Source organism: Dromaius novaehollandiae, chromosome 2 (genome assembly GCF_036370855.1).
Source record: "Dromaius novaehollandiae isolate bDroNov1 chromosome 2, bDroNov1.hap1, whole genome shotgun sequence".
In the NCBI taxonomy this organism is placed as follows: domain Eukaryota; kingdom Metazoa; phylum Chordata; class Aves; order Casuariiformes; family Dromaiidae; genus Dromaius; species Dromaius novaehollandiae.
This window is the reverse complement of record NC_088099.1, coordinates 102916821-102935348: the sequence shown is the minus strand read 5'-3', so window position 1 is coordinate 102935348 and position 18528 is coordinate 102916821. Positions and strand designations below refer to the sequence as shown.

Sequence of the window (18528 nt, the reverse complement as noted above, 5' to 3'; positions counted from 1 at the left end):
GGTTCTACTATTAATAGGCTGATGGAGTGCATCATTATCAAAAGGAAACATGCATGTCTGTGACTGCTGTGAAAGAACTGTTTCTTGTATTTGCTCTGTTAACGAGGAAGTCATTTGAGTACCTCAAATTATTATTATTTGTTGTCATGAGCAGTCCTTGAAAGGAATCTATGAGCTTAACGACACACAGTACATGACAGCATTCAGTGCACAGCTTTTACTGTTCCTGTGTCTTTGAACAGCACTTGGTGATCTTGAATACTCTGAGCAGGGACACAGGAGGGCTGTATTAAGAAGAAATTATTAAATACTGGTTTTTCTTCTTCTGGCACTGGGCATCAAGATAAATGCTAGAAATTCATCTCTCCTGCTGAAACTGACCTGGAAAAGGTGCTTCATCAGTTCTAGTGCATAGAAGAGGAGACAGGGACAACGAATCAAGAAACTTTTCTAGCTTATCAAGAAAACAGCAGTCTTTGTCAGTGCTCTGAACAGATGTTCAAAAAATCTCATGCAATCAGTATTAGTTTAGGCACAGTTAGCACACTGCTCTCCTACACTTTAATCATGGATCCATTCAGTCATGAAAGCAGTCCTAATATTAAGACCACAAGAAGTCTGACTTGGAAAGGAGAGCTCACACTTATGCAGTGCTCAGGAGCTTTGCTGATCCAAAACCTCACACTAGTGCGGCTTCCCACAGAGCTCAGGCCATAAACTTTCAACCAGGAATTCCTGGGCCAAACTCAGTAACTTGTAGCATCTTGCTGTTAAGCTGGTTTATGATACAGTGTTCCTAGCTCACAGTAGCTTCTGCAAAGAAATTTCACAATTAACATATCTTCGCACTAGAACTCAAAAAAATACTGAACTTTCTTACTTTACTGACTGCTAATAGCAGAGTGCCATTCAGTGATTATCACATTCACTCTAAATGAACAAAAAAATATATGTGGCCTCCAGAGCTCAGCTCTAGATTATAAGGCCAGCTTGCCTTTGTCCAGAACTGGGTAAGTTTCAGGGTTGAGGGAAAAGAGAGAGCCAGCACTTCTGATTGCACTGCAGCCCAGCTGCAACTTGAACTGGGATACAGTCTTTCTGGTACCTTCAGTGCTACTGTATCCATTTTGCAAAGGGAAAACCGGAGGACATTTTAATGATTTTTTCAAGCCATGGTCAGGTTGTTCACAGTTCTGTGCTGACTATGTGACACATACCCTTGAACCAGGGCTTCAACTTACTGACATTTTTCCAGAAAACTTGGAGTAGCTGACCTCCGTGGGAGAGTAACAGCCCAAAAAGACTGTGAAGTCTTTGTACTTGGAGGTTTTAAAGACCTAACTGGATAAAGCCCTGAGTAATCTCATAGCTGACCTCATAGCTTACTCTGCTTTGAGCAGGAGGTAAGGTCTCTTCCAGCCTTTCCAGTTATCCTATGATCCTATGGAAATTTGGAAGACTTGCAAACAGTCTTCTGTAATATCTTCCCCCATGGAATACAAGATAAGGCATTTTCAAATATTAAACTCCAGAAAAAATCCTATTTGTCCTGTATCCTATTCAGATATGCTGGTAGTGACTAAATGTTATTTGGCCTATCCCAAAGCATGGGTCCTCATTTCAACGTCTTGTGACCGAAACCAAGTTCTTTGTCTCATTTTAAATGTTGACACAGTGGTCATCTGCAGTCTTTTTAAGCCTGGTAGCCTGAAACCTTAGGAAAAATATTGACATCTCATTGTCATTTCACCGATGAGATCTGCTGGAGAGAAGAACTCTCCTTTCACAAGACCCTCAGTAAGACTTACCAGAGGAAGGAGCTTTACAGGAGGATCTGTTGAGGAACACAGGGAGATAGCTGGAAAGCACTGGGTAAAAGCAGGCCTAATTTTCGTGTGTGTTTTGTACCGGCTGGGGCTGGTACAGATTTTTGAGCTAAAGGTGGACCTAATAGCCATCTTCACGTTCGAGAAAATACAGGCAGCCAAAAGCAAACCCCAGCATGCATTGAATGAGGGGTGGCAGCCTGCAAAGATGTGGCAAAGCTGCTTGTGGCATGGACAGTCCTGATGGAGTTCTGTTTCTGAAAGGGAGGGTGAAGACCCTTGTTTGGAAGTCATTATGGAGGCAGTACAGATTGTCTAAGGCACTGCTTCAATTTTTGCATGAAATCATGGAACCACAGAATAATTTAAGTAGGAAGGCACCTCTGGAGGTCATCTAGTCCAACTTCCTGCTCAAAGCAAAGCTGACTTCAAAGTTAGGTCAAGTTGCTCAGGGCCCTGTCCAGATGAGTTCTGAATACCTCCAAAGATGAAGATCCCACAACTTTTCTGGGCAACCTCTTCTAGGGTTTGACCACCCTTCCTGTGAAAATTGTCTTCCTTATGTCTAGCTGGACTTTCTCTTGCTGTAACTTGTGTCTGCTGCCTCTCATCCTTTCTGGATGCATCTATAACTTCCCATTAGGTAGCTGCAGACAGCAATTAGACCCTCTCCCCACCCCTTAGCCTTCTCTTCTCCACAATGAAAACCTCCCTCAGCTCCCTCAGCTTCTTCTCGTATGTCATGCTTCAGTCCCAAAGCATCTTAGTGGCCTTCTCTCGGACTCACTCCAAATTGTCAATATTCCTCTCATACTAGGGAGGAGTCAAAACTGGACACAATACACCAGATATGGCCTTACAAGGGCTGCATAGAGAGCATAAGTACATCACTTGACCTGATGGCTAAGCTCCTGCTAACACAGCTCCCTCTGCAGTTTCCACTGTAATTGCCCTCCCTTAAAAAGCTTCTCTAGAATGTTATTTTGCTTCTGATAGAGCATAATATAAGCTTGTTCACTTGTTCTCCACTTAGGAAGCTAACCAAGTGTTACTAAAAATGACCATTTTTTTCCCTCTTCAGGTACAATTCTGTCACTTGTATTTGTAGTAAGTCATGTTTTGCTCTGTGACTAGCCCTGCTTATTTCTGGGATGACGGAAGTGGCAAATTTTGGCCTATCATATCTGTGTGTATCAGAAAGTGAGAGTGGAAGAGAGACAGAGAAGGGATTAGAGTACCACATATTCCCAGTAACCACCCACATATGCCTGCACCCCCACAGAAAAGAAGTCTCACTCTACCAGAAGTTATTAATTATATTTTAAAGCTCTACTGGTTTATCGAGCTGTTTTGGAAGAGTCAGCTACAAAATCAGTTTGATTCTATCATTATAACTGGTCAAATAAAAAATCCAATTTAAAAAAAAAATCTACTAAGAAGCCCAATAAAGACTACATGGAGCCAAAGGAGCCTTACATTTTTTTCCACATTGCCTGCTTTTATTGCATTTCATAAACATTGGCATAAAGTTCCCAGGCACCTAACTTTCAGGCTGTTGATATCCTCCTCCAACCAGCTGGTCTGTCCCCTAAGGTTTTCCAATGAAGACTTTGCATCATAGGGTAGAAGCCAGTAAAATCCTGAAAACATTAGTCAAGCTTAAAAAGCAAACAAACAAACAAAACCCTCCAAAACCTACTCACAAAAGTAGAGAGGAAGCACAGAGAGATTAAAGCACAGAGTCAAAAAGGCTGACTTCCCCAGAGATATCCACAAAGCCATGGCAGAATGGAGATTAGAGTTTCAAGTCACCAGGTCCACCCTGGCCTAGCCCTATGTCTACAGCAAACATTCCCACTGTCCCCACCGAGTTTGGGCCTTCTGTGGGGGGAGCCAGCCCAGGAACCGAAGGACTGCTGTGGCATTGTGCTAAGGATAACCAGATACTCTTGGGGGGTGCTTCCAGAAGCTGCAATACTGAGAGCTGTATGAAATGTGCAGCATAGAGTAAACAGATAAAAAAATCAAAAGAAGAGGAGCCTATCTCACTTTCCATCCTTAGCTATCAAGCTCCACAGCTCTTCTATCTTCCAGACTATCACCCTTTCTCCTCTCCATCTAATAAGACAACACCCTATTCCCCTATCACTACAAAATTTGATATATTCACAGCTTCTCTCCTTTAGCCTACATCTGAAGCACCAGATGACCAGCTGGCAGCAAATGATAAGCAGGCACATTTTCCAGCCCATCCCTGTAGTTTGGGCAGGAGAGGGAGGCTTCCAAGCATCCGGGGAAGCTAGTGAGCTCCAATTACACATGGCCTCCTTTCACTCTCCCATGTTTGACACTGCATTCACATTTACAACCACCTTTCTTACTGACAGACACCCCCCCCCCCCCCCCCCCCCCCATAGCTTGACTACAACACCAACCAGGGAGGAGGCTGGAGAAGCTGGGATATCTACAGGATCTCTTTGGTCTGACTATTTTGACTATTATGACTATCATGACTATTTTGACTATATGTGACTATTGACTAGTGAACCAAAGTGTGTCCTAATGCTCACCACAGCACTAGCTACCATAGTGAGGCATCTTTCACCACAAAACCTTGTTCAGAAAAATCCAGAATTGTATTACACAAATTATTTTACAGTGCGGTGCAAAACCATAACATGAAAACACCTTCCCACCAGCTTTTCCCAAGTCAGCTGGTAAGGCTAGGGGCACACTTCCACAAGCACATCTACACAACCCAGTGTACAACTGGGACTTTCTGCTGCCACTCCCACTGCTGTGATACAGCAATATACTCCCTCTCAGCTAATGCCTGCTGAGTAAGGTACATTGATGGACCCCTGCTCTCAGCCTTGGTACTCTATCCCACGTTCTGTGTTCTTCAGTTGTCTCAGCAATAAAACACCTAACTGATGAGGCTGATGTCCAAATCATCACTGGACTCTTTGAGATATCTGGCTTGGGTTTTTCTCTCTGCAGAACTATCGCTCCAGGCTTCTGCAGTCTCAAGCAGGCATTAACACCAATATGTCCCCCCTACACATTGTGCCCTGTTTCCACTAGGATGTTTTTCAGCAAGACGAATTGGTCTCACCACCTACTCTGCTGCAAGCACTCACTCTTCCTGGCACTTAAGAAGGAGTCTCTAAGTCCAGGATACCCTCCTTCCCAGAGGTGTGGCACTGTGGGAATGAAAGCCAGCCTGGGTATTGCTCTTAGAGCGAATGGGAAGCGATGTCTGCTCTCACCATTTCATTAAAAGAGTCTCTTCCCCAAGCAGTGCTGAGCCCAGGGATATTTAATAGAATCAAAGTGAGATAAAGAGTATTATTACATTAATACATATATATATATTCCTTCCCCTCCCACCAACTTCCCCCCTTGACATCAGCAATTAGCATGTCTGACGAGAGATGCAGCAAGGAAACAATTTCAGGTTGAGTGCATCACGTACTGACTCACTGCCATGAAGCTCTACACTTCAACAGAATTCCTGGTGAACGACTATGAAATATTCATCAGCTCATATTTGTAAATGGCCCAGCAACATACTGAGTAAATGACCTCCAATGAAGCGCCTCACATTAAAATGGAACAGCAGCCAGCTGAAGCAAGGGAGCTACAAACTATGCATGTTTTGTCAGCACAGACAAGCAGCAAACACAAACAGAAAGAAATCTAGTTGGAATCATCAACCTGACAGTGAGAAACAAATGAGGAGCCAGCCTGTTTACTTCAGAGAGACCCACTAGTAGGGCAGCCTGAGGCAGGAACAAGTAGGGTAATCTGGGCTAAATTTTACTCTCCACCCTCTCTCGTCATTGGAAAATTAACTCAGCAAGGCAGGAGCATGAGCTGTTCTGTCCCCCCCCCCCCCCACTCCGCGCACGTTGGCTGCAGTTGTTAACACCAGTCCCCTCCCCTCCTCCTGCACCTACACTGCAAAGCACAACTATTCCTTAACCAAGGGGCCAGCTCCCTAAGATGGCAAATGCAAGCCTGTGCCTCCAGAGCCAAAGGGGAGCCTGGTCTCTTGCAGTAGGTGCCCAGACCTGGGCAGAGGCAGCCCCACACTTTGCCTTTCTTGCCTTCACTGTGCATTTTGATGAGAATCCCTTTCTAGGTAGATCTGGGACTGTTCAGGGTGCAGGCTGTGAGAAGAGGGGATGTGTCCAAGCACCGCTTTGTTGGCTGCATTATTACAAAGCGATGATTTAGGGAGCAGAAGGGTGGATTCTCTGTTCTGCTTTCAGTTCTCATCATTATTCAGGATGCATGATTTCCAGGGAGGTTGCCAGTGCTGCACTGCACCGCTTGTGACGGTTAATCCTCGTACGGGAAAGCTCCACAATGGAAATTGTGAGGAGAATGCAAAATAAATTAGGCAAACCTAGCAAGTGATTGTAAGCCTCCACAAAATGCAGCGGCAGACAGGCTTGGCCTCTCCCAGACCTTATCCAAGGTACTTTCTTGAAATCAGACTTAAAAAAAACATTGATTATTGCCCCGGGGCCTTGCAGAAAGGTGAGAGCCTACATCCAGAGCCAGGTTGGGATGTGGACTTTTTTTATTATTTATTTATTAATTAAATGTACTGTGGTAAGGAAGATTTGCATTCAAGTCCATAGCTCTGCAGGAGAGTAGCATACACCGCAGCTGAGAACTTAAACAAACAGCACCATCAGGTGGTTGACGTAGAAATAGACACCCAGAGCCACCACATCCCAGGCCTTGCAAGTCACTGGCTTATCTCAGACGAGATCAGCCATACTTGTGTCATTCCTTAAAGACATCCAGCCACTCTGCTCTTAGAAAGCTCCAAGGAGGGAGAGCCCACAGACCCTCCTGGGAAACACTGTCCACATCCAAAATTGTAAGAAAAGGTTTTGATGGCAGCAAGATATATCCAGGCAAGACATCAGGGAAAACATCCAAAACCCTTTTTTCATACTGTTATGTACATCTTTTACAGCTTGTCCTACTTATTGCTGATGATTATATGTATCTCAGCTTTAACTAAATAGTTCAATTAAATGACCTGCACTGGCAGTCAGAACACTGGTCTGATCAGAGTTCAAGTCTTGATCTGTCTCAACCCTTCAGACATTTGGGGTACCGGCAAATTAATGTTTTCAGAAAACTATCCCCACTGTGCAAACATCCTGGAGCCATTGCTGGGATCCAACTCTCCCTGTTTCTACAGGGAAGAAAAAGGATATCCCATTCTGCCTTAAGCAGGTGCTCTTGCACCAAAGACTGCCTTTGAAATAACTTGGCTCCTTGTAGCATCCTTGCTACCTTCTCTTCCTTTCCACACATTTGGTTAGTGCAGCCTGGGAGTGGAACCATTATCCACTAATAAGCCAGAGCCCCATCCATCTTATGTGAATCATGGAGCAAATACAGTCCCAAAATACTTAGTGTTCGGTAACTGGACGAGCATAATGACGACAGGAATTCAAGTCCTAAACTTCCAACCTTGGGCATGTCACCTTTGCACTTAGTCTCACACATATAGTCCTTACCTATCTTTCTAAAGATAGGAAACCTCTGGATGAAATAATCTGAAGAAAAGTAAAATACTGTTTTGCCTACAGTCCTGCAGTGACTACAACCATATCCACACTATTTGCATTGCTACCAAGGGAGCAACCTACCCAGTCAGTCTCAGTTGCTTTCCTCATACCTGAATATTACAAGATCCTTTTTCGGAGTATTTTCCACTTTAGAGTATAATGAGATATTTTTTATTGTCTCGTAGCAGAACTTAGATAATCTAATTAGAAATATATATATATAAACACACACATAGTCATGTTCATAAATCTAAAGGAAAACTACTCAAACATATGGTTACTCAAATACTTTAGTGAACACCACAGTTCAAAGTTTCAACCTTCAGTGCCCAGTTAGATCTTATAGCAGCCACCCTGAAAATTAGGACCTTCCATAGTTATGTTTGTGTTTATGTATATGTATATGTATATGTACATGTATATGTATATAGAAAGTTTGATTTACATATCAAATTTCAGGCCTCTAATTTTCAAAAATTTGTGGGCTGAACAGGAAGTCCTATGTTTCTAGTTATAGTACCCCAAGGGACATTTCCGTATGAAGTGCATCATCCAGTCACCTTGAAGGGAGATTAAAGCATTGAAAGTTGTTGACAGTCCATCTCAAAATCTCTGTCTTCTGTAATAGAGAGACTTCCCAATTCCCAGATATGCTCCATGCAATAAAATTTCAGAACATCCCACATAAAGATGATAACAGACCACCTAACACAAAAGAAGAAAAAAAGAAGAGGAGATGAAATTATATTTCCCACAATGGCATCTGCATTAAGCTAGATAGCTGCTTATTTCTACCATAATTGTGCTACAGTAATTTTAAATTTCCTTTGCTTTATGCATCTTGCTCTGAAGCTGAGATATCTGGGGAAAAAAGCAAAGCACAAAACAGCACTTAGATGCACAAGGCAGCTCCTCACCAGTTGGTGCTAATGACGTCAGCAGAGGTCAGGTGGACATGAAATGAAATATCCCTACACTTGTACATTTTTGAGTTAGTAAACAATACCCAGGATAACTGAAATCTTCCTGGGACAGGAGGAACACAGAGAGCCAAGAAGTTATGTCTTTTTTCCTGCTACCTTAATTCTCTTTGTTTTGAAGTCCTTCTGTAGCCGTTGCCTTTTATTTAACTGTAAAAAGAGAACGTGGTGCTAAGGCAAGTCAGCTTACAGCAGGGTTGGTTCATGGGAAATCCTGCAGAAGCCACATCCAGGCAGTTCTGCAAGTACATCTGTACATTTCTATGCTGGGCTGTCACTTGTGCTGCTCTATTCTAAGTATAGAGCCATGGAGCAGGATGCTTGGGGTGGATTTGTTGGCGGATGAATCAGGACTCATAATATTCATGCTAAATTCATTTTTTCATGTGACCTAAACTTGGCTTGGAACATGGGTGTCCTACAGAGGGAAGTTTAAGAAGCATGAGTAATTTCAAGGCCGAGTGATCTGCAAAGCTTCTCCCCAGGCTCTACGATCCTATTTCCTCATGTCTTCTTTGCAGCCAGCACGGAGCTAAGGCTGGGGTGCTCACAGCAAACTTGAGTCCTCGAAACCAAGGTAATTGCTCCTTCTCACCACCACCTATTCTCTGGAAGAGCTTGTCACAGAAGTGGGAGGAAAGACAAGCTTGTTTCTTCTAGGAAACAGACTTAGACAGGCTTCAACCAAGACTGCTAGTGAAACTTTCCTCTGCTAGAGGAAGCTCTAAAGAAATCCCACTTCTTCATCTCACAGCAACTTCCAAATCATATTCAACTAGTCCAAACTGTCATGTCCTTGATAAATCTGAAAGTCTGTATTTGTCTCCTTCCCTGGGAAGGGAAGCTATCAAGCAAAGATAGATAGGCTTTTCTAAAGCAAGCCATCCTTAACCACACTGGACTCTCAGGACAAGAACATCCATACATTAATTTTAGATCTCTGGCAATCCAGATACTGGAAATAACTTGTGGCTCTGATCCATACTGACTTCTATTAAGGAAAGAGAAACTAGAATTAACTGGAACCTCTCCCAGATGATGTTCTCTCAGCCTGCCCTAATACACTACTTGCCCTATCCCAAAGAAAATTATTAAACAAAGCAGGTTTCAGCTTCCTGACCAGGCAAAAAGATCCTCTGAGCATTATAATGAGATCTCAAGCCAGGACCTGGATCAAAGACAGCACTTTTCTTACTGTTTTATCTCAGCAGCAAACAAGGGTAATGCACAGATTATAGCTGTCTGTTTCTGGACTTTTTAAATCTTCTCATACCACAAAGAAGGGGATCACTGTTGTCCAACCCCTGATACAGAGCAGTCTCATCCTAAAATGGCTCCTGCCATTCTTTCTGGAAACATTTAAGAAGTGGAAATGGCCCTTTACATGTATAATCCCATATCTATAATTGCTGCCTTGTTGGCAAATTCCACTCACAGATTGCACTCAGCTCTATCCCACCCTCACATCAGACGCAATCCACACCAACCGGTGACTATTTGAGTGCCTGGCTGAGGTAACGGGTGGAGAACAGCTCACTCCGTTTGCATGCCCGGAAGACTGAGGAGAGGAAAGAACTCAGATTTCACCAAGTCTGAAACATGCCTCTCCTCTGAGGCTGTCCCTACACCAACTCTGTCTGCTGTGCCTGCCTGAGGAAGGGATGTAGCACATCCTTCTCCCCACCTAGCAGTGAGAAGACTCTTCTCCCTCCTGTCAGACTGAGATTCACTTGAGCTCTCCAAGCATAATTACTGCAATTCTTGATATGGAGAGGGCTGTACCTTCCCTTAAAGCAGTATTTGCAAAGACAGCATAAACCACTGAGAAAATGACCTCCCAGCATTCTCATCATGGCATCGTGCTGAAGACAAAGTGACGTTTAAAAACCCCTTGCTTCTACAATCTGGGAACGGCTGGATTAATTCAGGGATGGTTTCACTAAGAGCAACTGTGAACTCCCTTACCAGACACACTTCCACTGGAAGAAAGTAACTGGAAGAACATCAGCACCAGCTACAAAATTAATCTGCATCAGAAACACCACCCTTGGGCAATAGGCTAATCAATCCGAAATTCACTCCCTAAGCCCATTACAGTGCAGTTTAAACTTAGTCCTCCTTCAGCTCTAGCTCTTTCACCCATTTTTCCATGCATCCTAACAAATCCAACCTCACCATCTATCAATCAGAAAGGACAAGAGACTAGGAGCCTAGGGAACGCCTGGGTACCAAAAGGGAGCCTGTGCAAGAGGCAAAGTAGATTGATGAAATTCAGGATCCTTGTCTAATCTAAGCCCTATTTTTTGTCTGGAAGGGCGAAGTGTACTGTTCAGAATGTCTGTCGCTGGCAAGAAATATCTATCTTTCAATTGCTCCCTTTTACAGTGCTCTCAGTGAACAAACACTTGTTTTCATACCTGCCAGCATTTGATAAGAAAAACATTTTTAAAGATTTCATGTCAGGCCTGGCTAGAAGTCAGTTAGAGCATCTTAGCTGTTTAAGGGTGAGAGAAACCATCAGGGATAAGTGATCCAGAAGCACAAGCACAGTGATTTTGGACATTCATCCCTGCTTATGGATGATTATTCAAGGCAAACACACACTGAGCTGCCAAGTTCCCCAACATCTTACTTGTGTGACTAAGAAATTTCACACCGTTCACCACCACTTTCTGCCCCTTCATTTCAGTCACCTATAAACAGAATTTGTAAAGCCAGAAATTCTCTTCTTTGCATCATCATTAATTAGATCTTTGCTGAATCATCAGGTGGTCTCAGGCAGTATTATGAAAGGACTGCTTAGATGTAGTTGAGCATTTCCCCAACAGTGGATTGTGCTGAGCCTGTTCTATGGAGACAGTCACTTCCCCACAAACACACAAGAAATTCCATTAGCCAGGACAGAGAAATATTCATTTCCATTGACTCCAACAGGAGAAGCCACAGGCTATAACAGCCAACACCACACATGTGTGTGTATGTCACAGATGTGGGTAGCTGCTGCTCCTTAGTGCCTAACCAGTGCCAATTTGCATTGATCCAAAGTCGCACATCATCACAGCAATGTTGGCAAATAAATTCAGTCCATCCAGCAGGGCCACAGGGTTTTAATACAGGCCATTGATCCACTGTGATTCTGATCCCAACTCCAATTTAAACATATTGCCTGGCCGAGCAGCTGCTCACGAGCACAGCCATGAAGCAGCACAGGAGAGACTCGCTCCTGGCATAACGAGACCTGCAAAGTTCATGCTAATCTAGAGGCTGTTCTCTCAGCTAATTAAAGTTTGCTCACCAAAGCAATTCTTCAGCATATTGCTGCCACTGCCATGCACAGAGAGTCAGTCCACAGAAGGGACAGCACAGCAGCATGAAATATCCTCTCTCATCCCTCTGAAGTTTGAACTTTCAAAGCTTCTCCCATTCTGAACTGCATCTGAAAAGAAAGAGGCCATCTCATGGCAGCTGGGAGTCTGTTAGCCCAGGAGAAATCCACATACAAGTCCTTGCTTTGAACTTCAGCCCCACAAAAAGCAAAAAGTTCATTAACATATACTGGCTATTCTGGAATAGGAGTTTCCTGCTAAACACAGTATTTACTCTTGTTGCTGAGAAAACTCTCCTGTTGGTATGCACATTCCCAAAAAATTGTATGAGTGTTTCCATAAGAAGTTTTGGACTCAGTAACGTCCTTTTCTCTGAGAAGAAAAGTATTCACTAGAAAATTCCCACCCACCTCATAACCTTATTTGGCATAGCAGTAACTCTGTACAGCTATGGAGATGAGCTGGTGGAACCAAGAAGGGGAGATGAAGAAGAGAGGCAGATGAATGTTTTTCTCTTTGCACCAACAGCTATCGTTGTTGCTTCCACCTGTGTTAGGGTTAGAGAGACCACATGCTTAAATTTCCTTCTAGCCTTAGGCTCGTGTACCTTTGCATCATGAACAGGCAGTGCAGACCACAATTAAATGCATGCATCCATCACAGCCTCTGCTCTGAGCAGTACTAAGTGTGCTTCCCTCCTTCTCATTTCTTTATTCGAAAGTGCACACTGTAGGAGTGGGCACGCCTGGCAGCACTCATCCAAAAATAACATCCCAGACTCTCAGGCACTCACTGCACATGTGGACCTATCTCATCTTAGCCACATCACAAATATGGCTATCCTCTTCAAAGAGCACCAGAACAAACTTCTACATTTCCTTCCTGCATGCAAACACAGGGCAAAGGTGTACAATATAAGTAACATCCTCCTGTCCCAATCCTGCCGTAACTAAACGTTTTCTGATGCTCTCATGCTTTTTCCTCTGAGAAAATATGAAAAATCAAAGAGGTCATGCAGGAGACAACCTAGTTTTCTCAACCTCAGCTCCGTGGGGCTAAGCACAGAGTTCGTACTGCCACAGAAGGCTACCTGGCACAGCAGTACAAATGAAGGCAATACAAGAACATAATGATAAATGAAAGCTGGAAACCAGACAACTCTCTTGCTTAGGTACCATTGTGCCTTCATAAGTATGTTTCAAGTGCTTCCTTTATTATCAGCAGAAGCTCACAAGCCTGTAAGTCAGAATCTTTTCAGTCTATCTTCCAGCATTTTACAAATGAGTTAAATGGAGCTTTAACAAATAGTCCATGTTTTTATATGAAAACACTATACAATCACAATGCAGGAACTGCATAAAAGTATTTGAAGTATTGAACATTATAAACATAAGGGTTCACATGTTAAAATCCAGAAGTAGTCAGCATGCTCATTTCACAACAGCAGCTTAGTTTTGATCCCTCACTGACTATCAAATTCCTCCTTGAAAAGTGTTGTTTGCAACCACAAGGAAACAGTGCAAGGCTTCCCTTTTGCACACAACTGTTAGACCTGCATGGCCATTACGGTAGGCTGATGAGAGTGCACACCCTCCTGCTTGGCAGCAGAGAAACCAGGAACCTCCAGTCTTTCTCACAGATCGTGGACTCCAGGTACAGATCTGAAAGGCAGTAGTATGCAAGTTATGAGATACACAAGCTCCAGATAATATCAACATTATCAGAATTCTAGGTTTGGAATTAGTATTTCCCTCCATCCCCATTTGCTTTTTTTAACCAAAAAAAAAAAAAAAAAAAAAAAGATACTACTGTTTTAAATAATGTTATGACTACAGACAACCTTAAATGGATTTCTGAATATTTAATTTAAATGATAAAAAAGGAGAATGTTATTTTCTTTTCTCCATACCACTGAATATTCCCTTTTCTTGAAAACTTCAATTTTAAAAGGAACAATTAAAACTAGCAAGGTCTCTAGCACAGAAGTCCACTACTAGTTGAGGTGTCAAAGCAGTTAAAACCTGGCCTGTATAGAAGCACGTAGGCTCATGCTATATATAAATAGCACCAATGTTTCACAAATAGCAGATGCTCTTGAGGAGCAGTGCAGCCTCCCAATAGCCACAGAGAGTTTGTGCCAAGAGCACATCAGAGCTGGTTAAAGCTCCGCTTTATGGTGCTCAGATAATGCACTAAACAGCAGCCCCATCTGCAAGTCCTGCTTGCGTCTAATTTCATAGCTCTGCAACTGCCTCGACCCCTGGCTCTTGGTTTGCTCCTGGAGGATTTCCACGGACAGTGGACAAAGCAGGAGCCATGCTGGCAGCTGACAGAGCTGCGGGATCCCCGAGGCCTTCCCACCCTGTGAAACTGAAAAGCCTTGCGGGCTCTAAGGCCCCGCTAGTCTCTGTTCCCACAGGGCTTTCCACTTGGCATGAGCCCAGTCAGAAACATTGCTGGCAGCATGGCAGTTTGAATAGCCTGACTACCGTGTAAATCTCCGAAAACTAAATTCACCTTTTCTCAAGTACAGCTGGAAAGGGGCTGTGGGAGCACTAGCTTTCATTGAAGACAAATGAAAGAAATAGAGTTTCTAGGCCCTGTCTCTTTTACCTAAAATATTTAAAACTCTGGTACAAGCACAGTAGGAAAAACTGGCTTTTAGAGAGAGTGAAGGTATCTCCTCTGAAAAGTCCCTTCTATATGCTGGGAAATTTTCACTCACTGTCCTTTACTAGTGGGAGATGCACGCTGAGATATCTTAAGCAGAAAGCATTTGTTCAGAGGGAATTACAAGGAAAAGGAAGAGAAATCAGTGAAGCTTTTAGTATGAAGCTTTCCGTATGGAGTTTTTCCATTGTAAGGTACACAAGTACATGAAGAAGCCAAAGGCAAGAAGAAAGATTCTGGCTTGAAAGAAAGAACTCAAACTTTGGTTAGCACTCACCTTATACTGGACTTGCACATACAGGAGAAATGCTTTAAAGAAAAGAAACTCCTAAGGGGAAACCCAGTTGCTGAGACCAGGTGAAGGGCTATCCAAGCTTACATTTGAAAAAGTTTTGCAAGCACAACTATTTGGCTAGGAGCATAGAAAAAATAGCATACCCATAACTATTCTTGCAAAAGTAGATGAGCAGATGCAGGGTAGATGCAGTTGCATGAATAGGAGTAAGGGGTCCCACTGGAGCACCAGCACCACAATTAGCTATGGCCTCTGCAAGGAATGGGGATAGTGATAAAAATAATTCAAGGGCAAGGATGCAGTATGAGCACAAAACAGAGTGTGAAAAACATGTTCATTTGTTGCTCTGGCATGTAGACTGTGCCTAAGATAAGAAACTACTTGTGTTTAATTGGAGGTAGGTAGAGGAATCAAGGCAAAAGTAGATAATTTGCCTATAGTGAGAGTATGGAGTAAAAAAAAAAAAAGTTGCCAGTATAAGTTGGATAATTGTAGGGGATTTTTGGGATGCAGTCTTATGAGACTGCCTTTGACTGTGCCACCGTACCAGTAACACCACATAAGGCTAAAATTACCTAATTAACAGTTTTAGAAACACCATATTTGGGTACAGATGTAGGAGAATCGAGACCATTGGGGAAACTAATTGGGGTGGACTGTTTATCTGGGAGAAGTTTGGGCAGAGAAAGGGAGGTGCAGGGGCAGCAAAAAGGTGGGTTCAAAAATATAAAAAATGGGGAATAAAATCAGGTAAAGAGCAAAGGAGGGTGTGGTCTTCCAATAGTAGGAGTGCAGACGCCTACAAATGTACACATTGTCTCTTAAATCAGTTATGGCTCAAGCCTGAAACCTAAAGGCTGAGAGCTGGACCCTGAAGTTAGAAGTAACAAAAAAAATCTCTTTGTTGCTATACTTTCACTCAAGGCGCTGGTACTGGCTATTGGTAAGAGAGGCTATTGATACAGGCTACTGGTAAGACAGGATTTTCTGATACAATTTTATCAGCAATCTTGTATTGACAATCCTACGAAGTTACAGACATTGATTTATTTGCTGATTAGTCTGCTATCTTTGTATCTTTTACTCTTCCTGATGATATTACAGATATGACAATCTTCTTGATAAGTAACAAGAGGCATTTTCACTCTTTAACACTCCAGAAGTATCCAAACTAAGTGAAGAGTACTCTGGATACATGAAGCTACTTCCTCGCTTCAAGTAAACAGCTTTCTTTATAGGCATTTTTGTGCTGCTTATTTCCATGGTCAAAGCCTTCAGTCAGACAGATAAAGAAACATGCTTGTTGGCCAGCCAAGCATCCTGCCAAAACAGAATTCCCACTGCCAGCACTGATACCACTTCATTTCGATGTAGTTTCTCATCCCACAGGTTTCGGCTGTTTGAAGGGAAAGCAGTTCTCAGAACAGATGGAGTTGGTAATAAAGCTCTTTCTAGGAGATACAAGGATTACACAGGGAATGAAATGGCGAAGCAGTGTCTGGAGTACACGTTGTAAACTTAAACCACTCAAAGTAAAATTCCCTTCCCACTGAGAACAACATGGTGGGGAAAACTGGAAGTGACAGCGTAGCTTTCCAAAATGTTAAATATCAAGGCTGTTTCCCCTCAGAACACTGGCTATTGGAACTATTTGTGAGATGCGTTCCAACCTCGCACCCACAAAAAATCTTGTGACTTGTCATTTTGAGTCAGTGTCAGGAGCACTGCCAAAAACGAGGATGAAGTAGCTGTTTCAAAAGAGCAAGAGACTGCACCAGACGGAGAAATGGTGCAGGCATTTGCCTATGTATAATAGAGCTCCCGAGCTCAGCTACAGAGTTGCATTTGAGTTCTACTGAGAGATCTGCCCCAGCCATCCCACCTTCAGCAAAACGAGGAGACCTGCACCCCAAAAGTCCCAGGTCCTTCTACTTTCCCAGATTGTCTGCTTATGCTTAGACTAAAATCTCTCTAAGGAATGGCCCAGACTTGTGGACATTCAGACAGCAACTACCGCACTGCTTCTGCAACAACGAACAATTGCCTTGAGTTAGCACTTCCAAAGCCACGACCACCAGAAGCACCATTCCCACCAGACTGGGTGGGGAAGGGAGAGAGGAGCTAAAGAACAAGCCAGTGTCCAGATAAACCATTCCAGTCCAGACCAGGGCTCCATTTAACCCAGTAATCTGTCCCAAGGTGTGTCTACAAGCTGACATGCAGAGAGGAGTAAGGGCAGAGCAAGCATATTTGATACTTCTCACGCGTACTTTCCCAGCTTCCAAAAACTCTCATCTCAGGAGAGGTCCTGGGTCTAACATGATTTGTCTATTTATTGATCTCCAGTGGATCTCTCTCTCAAGTATTTGCCCTATCATTTGGTTTGCTTTGTTTATTGCTATTGAGCATTAATCTGGCATTTTAAATCAAGAACTGTGATGATGTCATTCCAAAAAAATGCTGTGGTTATACTCTCACACTGCTAATCCACACTGCTTTGCATTTTGTAATAAATTGCTATATCCAGTTTTAACCGCCCTTGTAGACCGTAGTGGGAAGGAACTTTTACTTTACGTGATTTCAGTCCAGTAATCCTAGACATTACATCTCCTTATTATTCCCTATGTAATTTCACTTGCTTTTATCAGCTATTGGCTGAATATGACCAAAAGTCCATTCAAAGCAGACAGATCTGTAACCCCAAATATCTTTATGTGACTAGTACATATGTTCTGCGCCTAAGGACAGTTGCTTGGCTTCCCACTCTGGCTCTGGACATATAATTTACCATTATGATAGCATCCAAAAACATGAAGGGGACTCGAACTTCATTATTCAAAGTAAGGTCTCTTGGATTGCATTGAATCAGCTTTTATATTTAATACATTGTGGTTGAAATTTTGGCTTTCTCCTTAATCTATGGGATTACTTTTATTGCCTTCATTCAGGCCTGGATTTTACCTCAGGAACAACTCTAGTTTTTAGCATAACTCCCTAGTGATCTTGTAAGATGCTTTTCTGTTTGCTAAGGTACGTTGGCTTTGCCTCCTTCAGCTTTACTCAGTAGCAGAACAAGCGATACCTGTAGCCTTCAGAGCAAAAAAGATTGAGATGGCCAAAGTAATGTTTTATCCAACTCTGTCACGCTACAGAGACAACTTTCTCCTTGTCTCCATCTTGGAGAAGAGTATTGCAGACATTTGCTTTAGGGTTGAGCTCAGCTTATAAGTTTTCTCCTGTTGTCACTTTGCTCAGGAAAGTCCTTTTGGCAACCACATTTTGAAATTCTATTCTAAATCCTGAATTAGAGAAGTTTACTGGAGATCAGGCAATCCTCCCTCCCTTCCTTATTGATCATTCCTTGCCATCTGCAACATCCACTAATTTTTGCATGCAGCATAGCTTTAAAAAAAAGCTAGCTTGAACGCCAAATGCACAGTGCTAGTGGTGGGCAGTTAAATAATCAGGAAAAAAGAAGGAAAAAAGAAAAGAAGTCTAGGTTTACCTGAGTTTACTGTTAAATAGTACGTTCTTAAGAACTGTCAAATAAAATGAATGAAATGCAATTTTTAGCATAGTTAAGCAGAAAGGATTCATTTCTAAAAGTTTCAAGACTTAGTTGCTTGGTGAGTCAGTTTTATCAGACAAACCTCCCTTTCTTCTAGCAGAGAGATTTGTTGCCAAAAGGAACATAGAAACCAAACTGGCCACCTTGCAAAAATTGGTACTACTTGGTGTAATTAAGATGGGCCAATTTGGCTCACAATGTTTTGCAGCCAGAAGGGGTAATTAAGCTTTTCTGAAGCCTTCACCTAAATGCTTTGACTTCAAGAG

The 18528-nt window shown here is 42.7% G+C and overlaps 1 protein-coding gene across 8 annotated transcripts in view; it reads right to left on the bottom strand.

The window, feature by feature from the left end:
* F13A1 (coagulation factor XIII A chain) overlaps positions 1 to 18528 on the bottom strand; it is a 309393-nt gene that overhangs the window by 135122 nt on the left and 155743 nt on the right. The gene's annotated exons all lie outside the window — the stretch shown is intronic.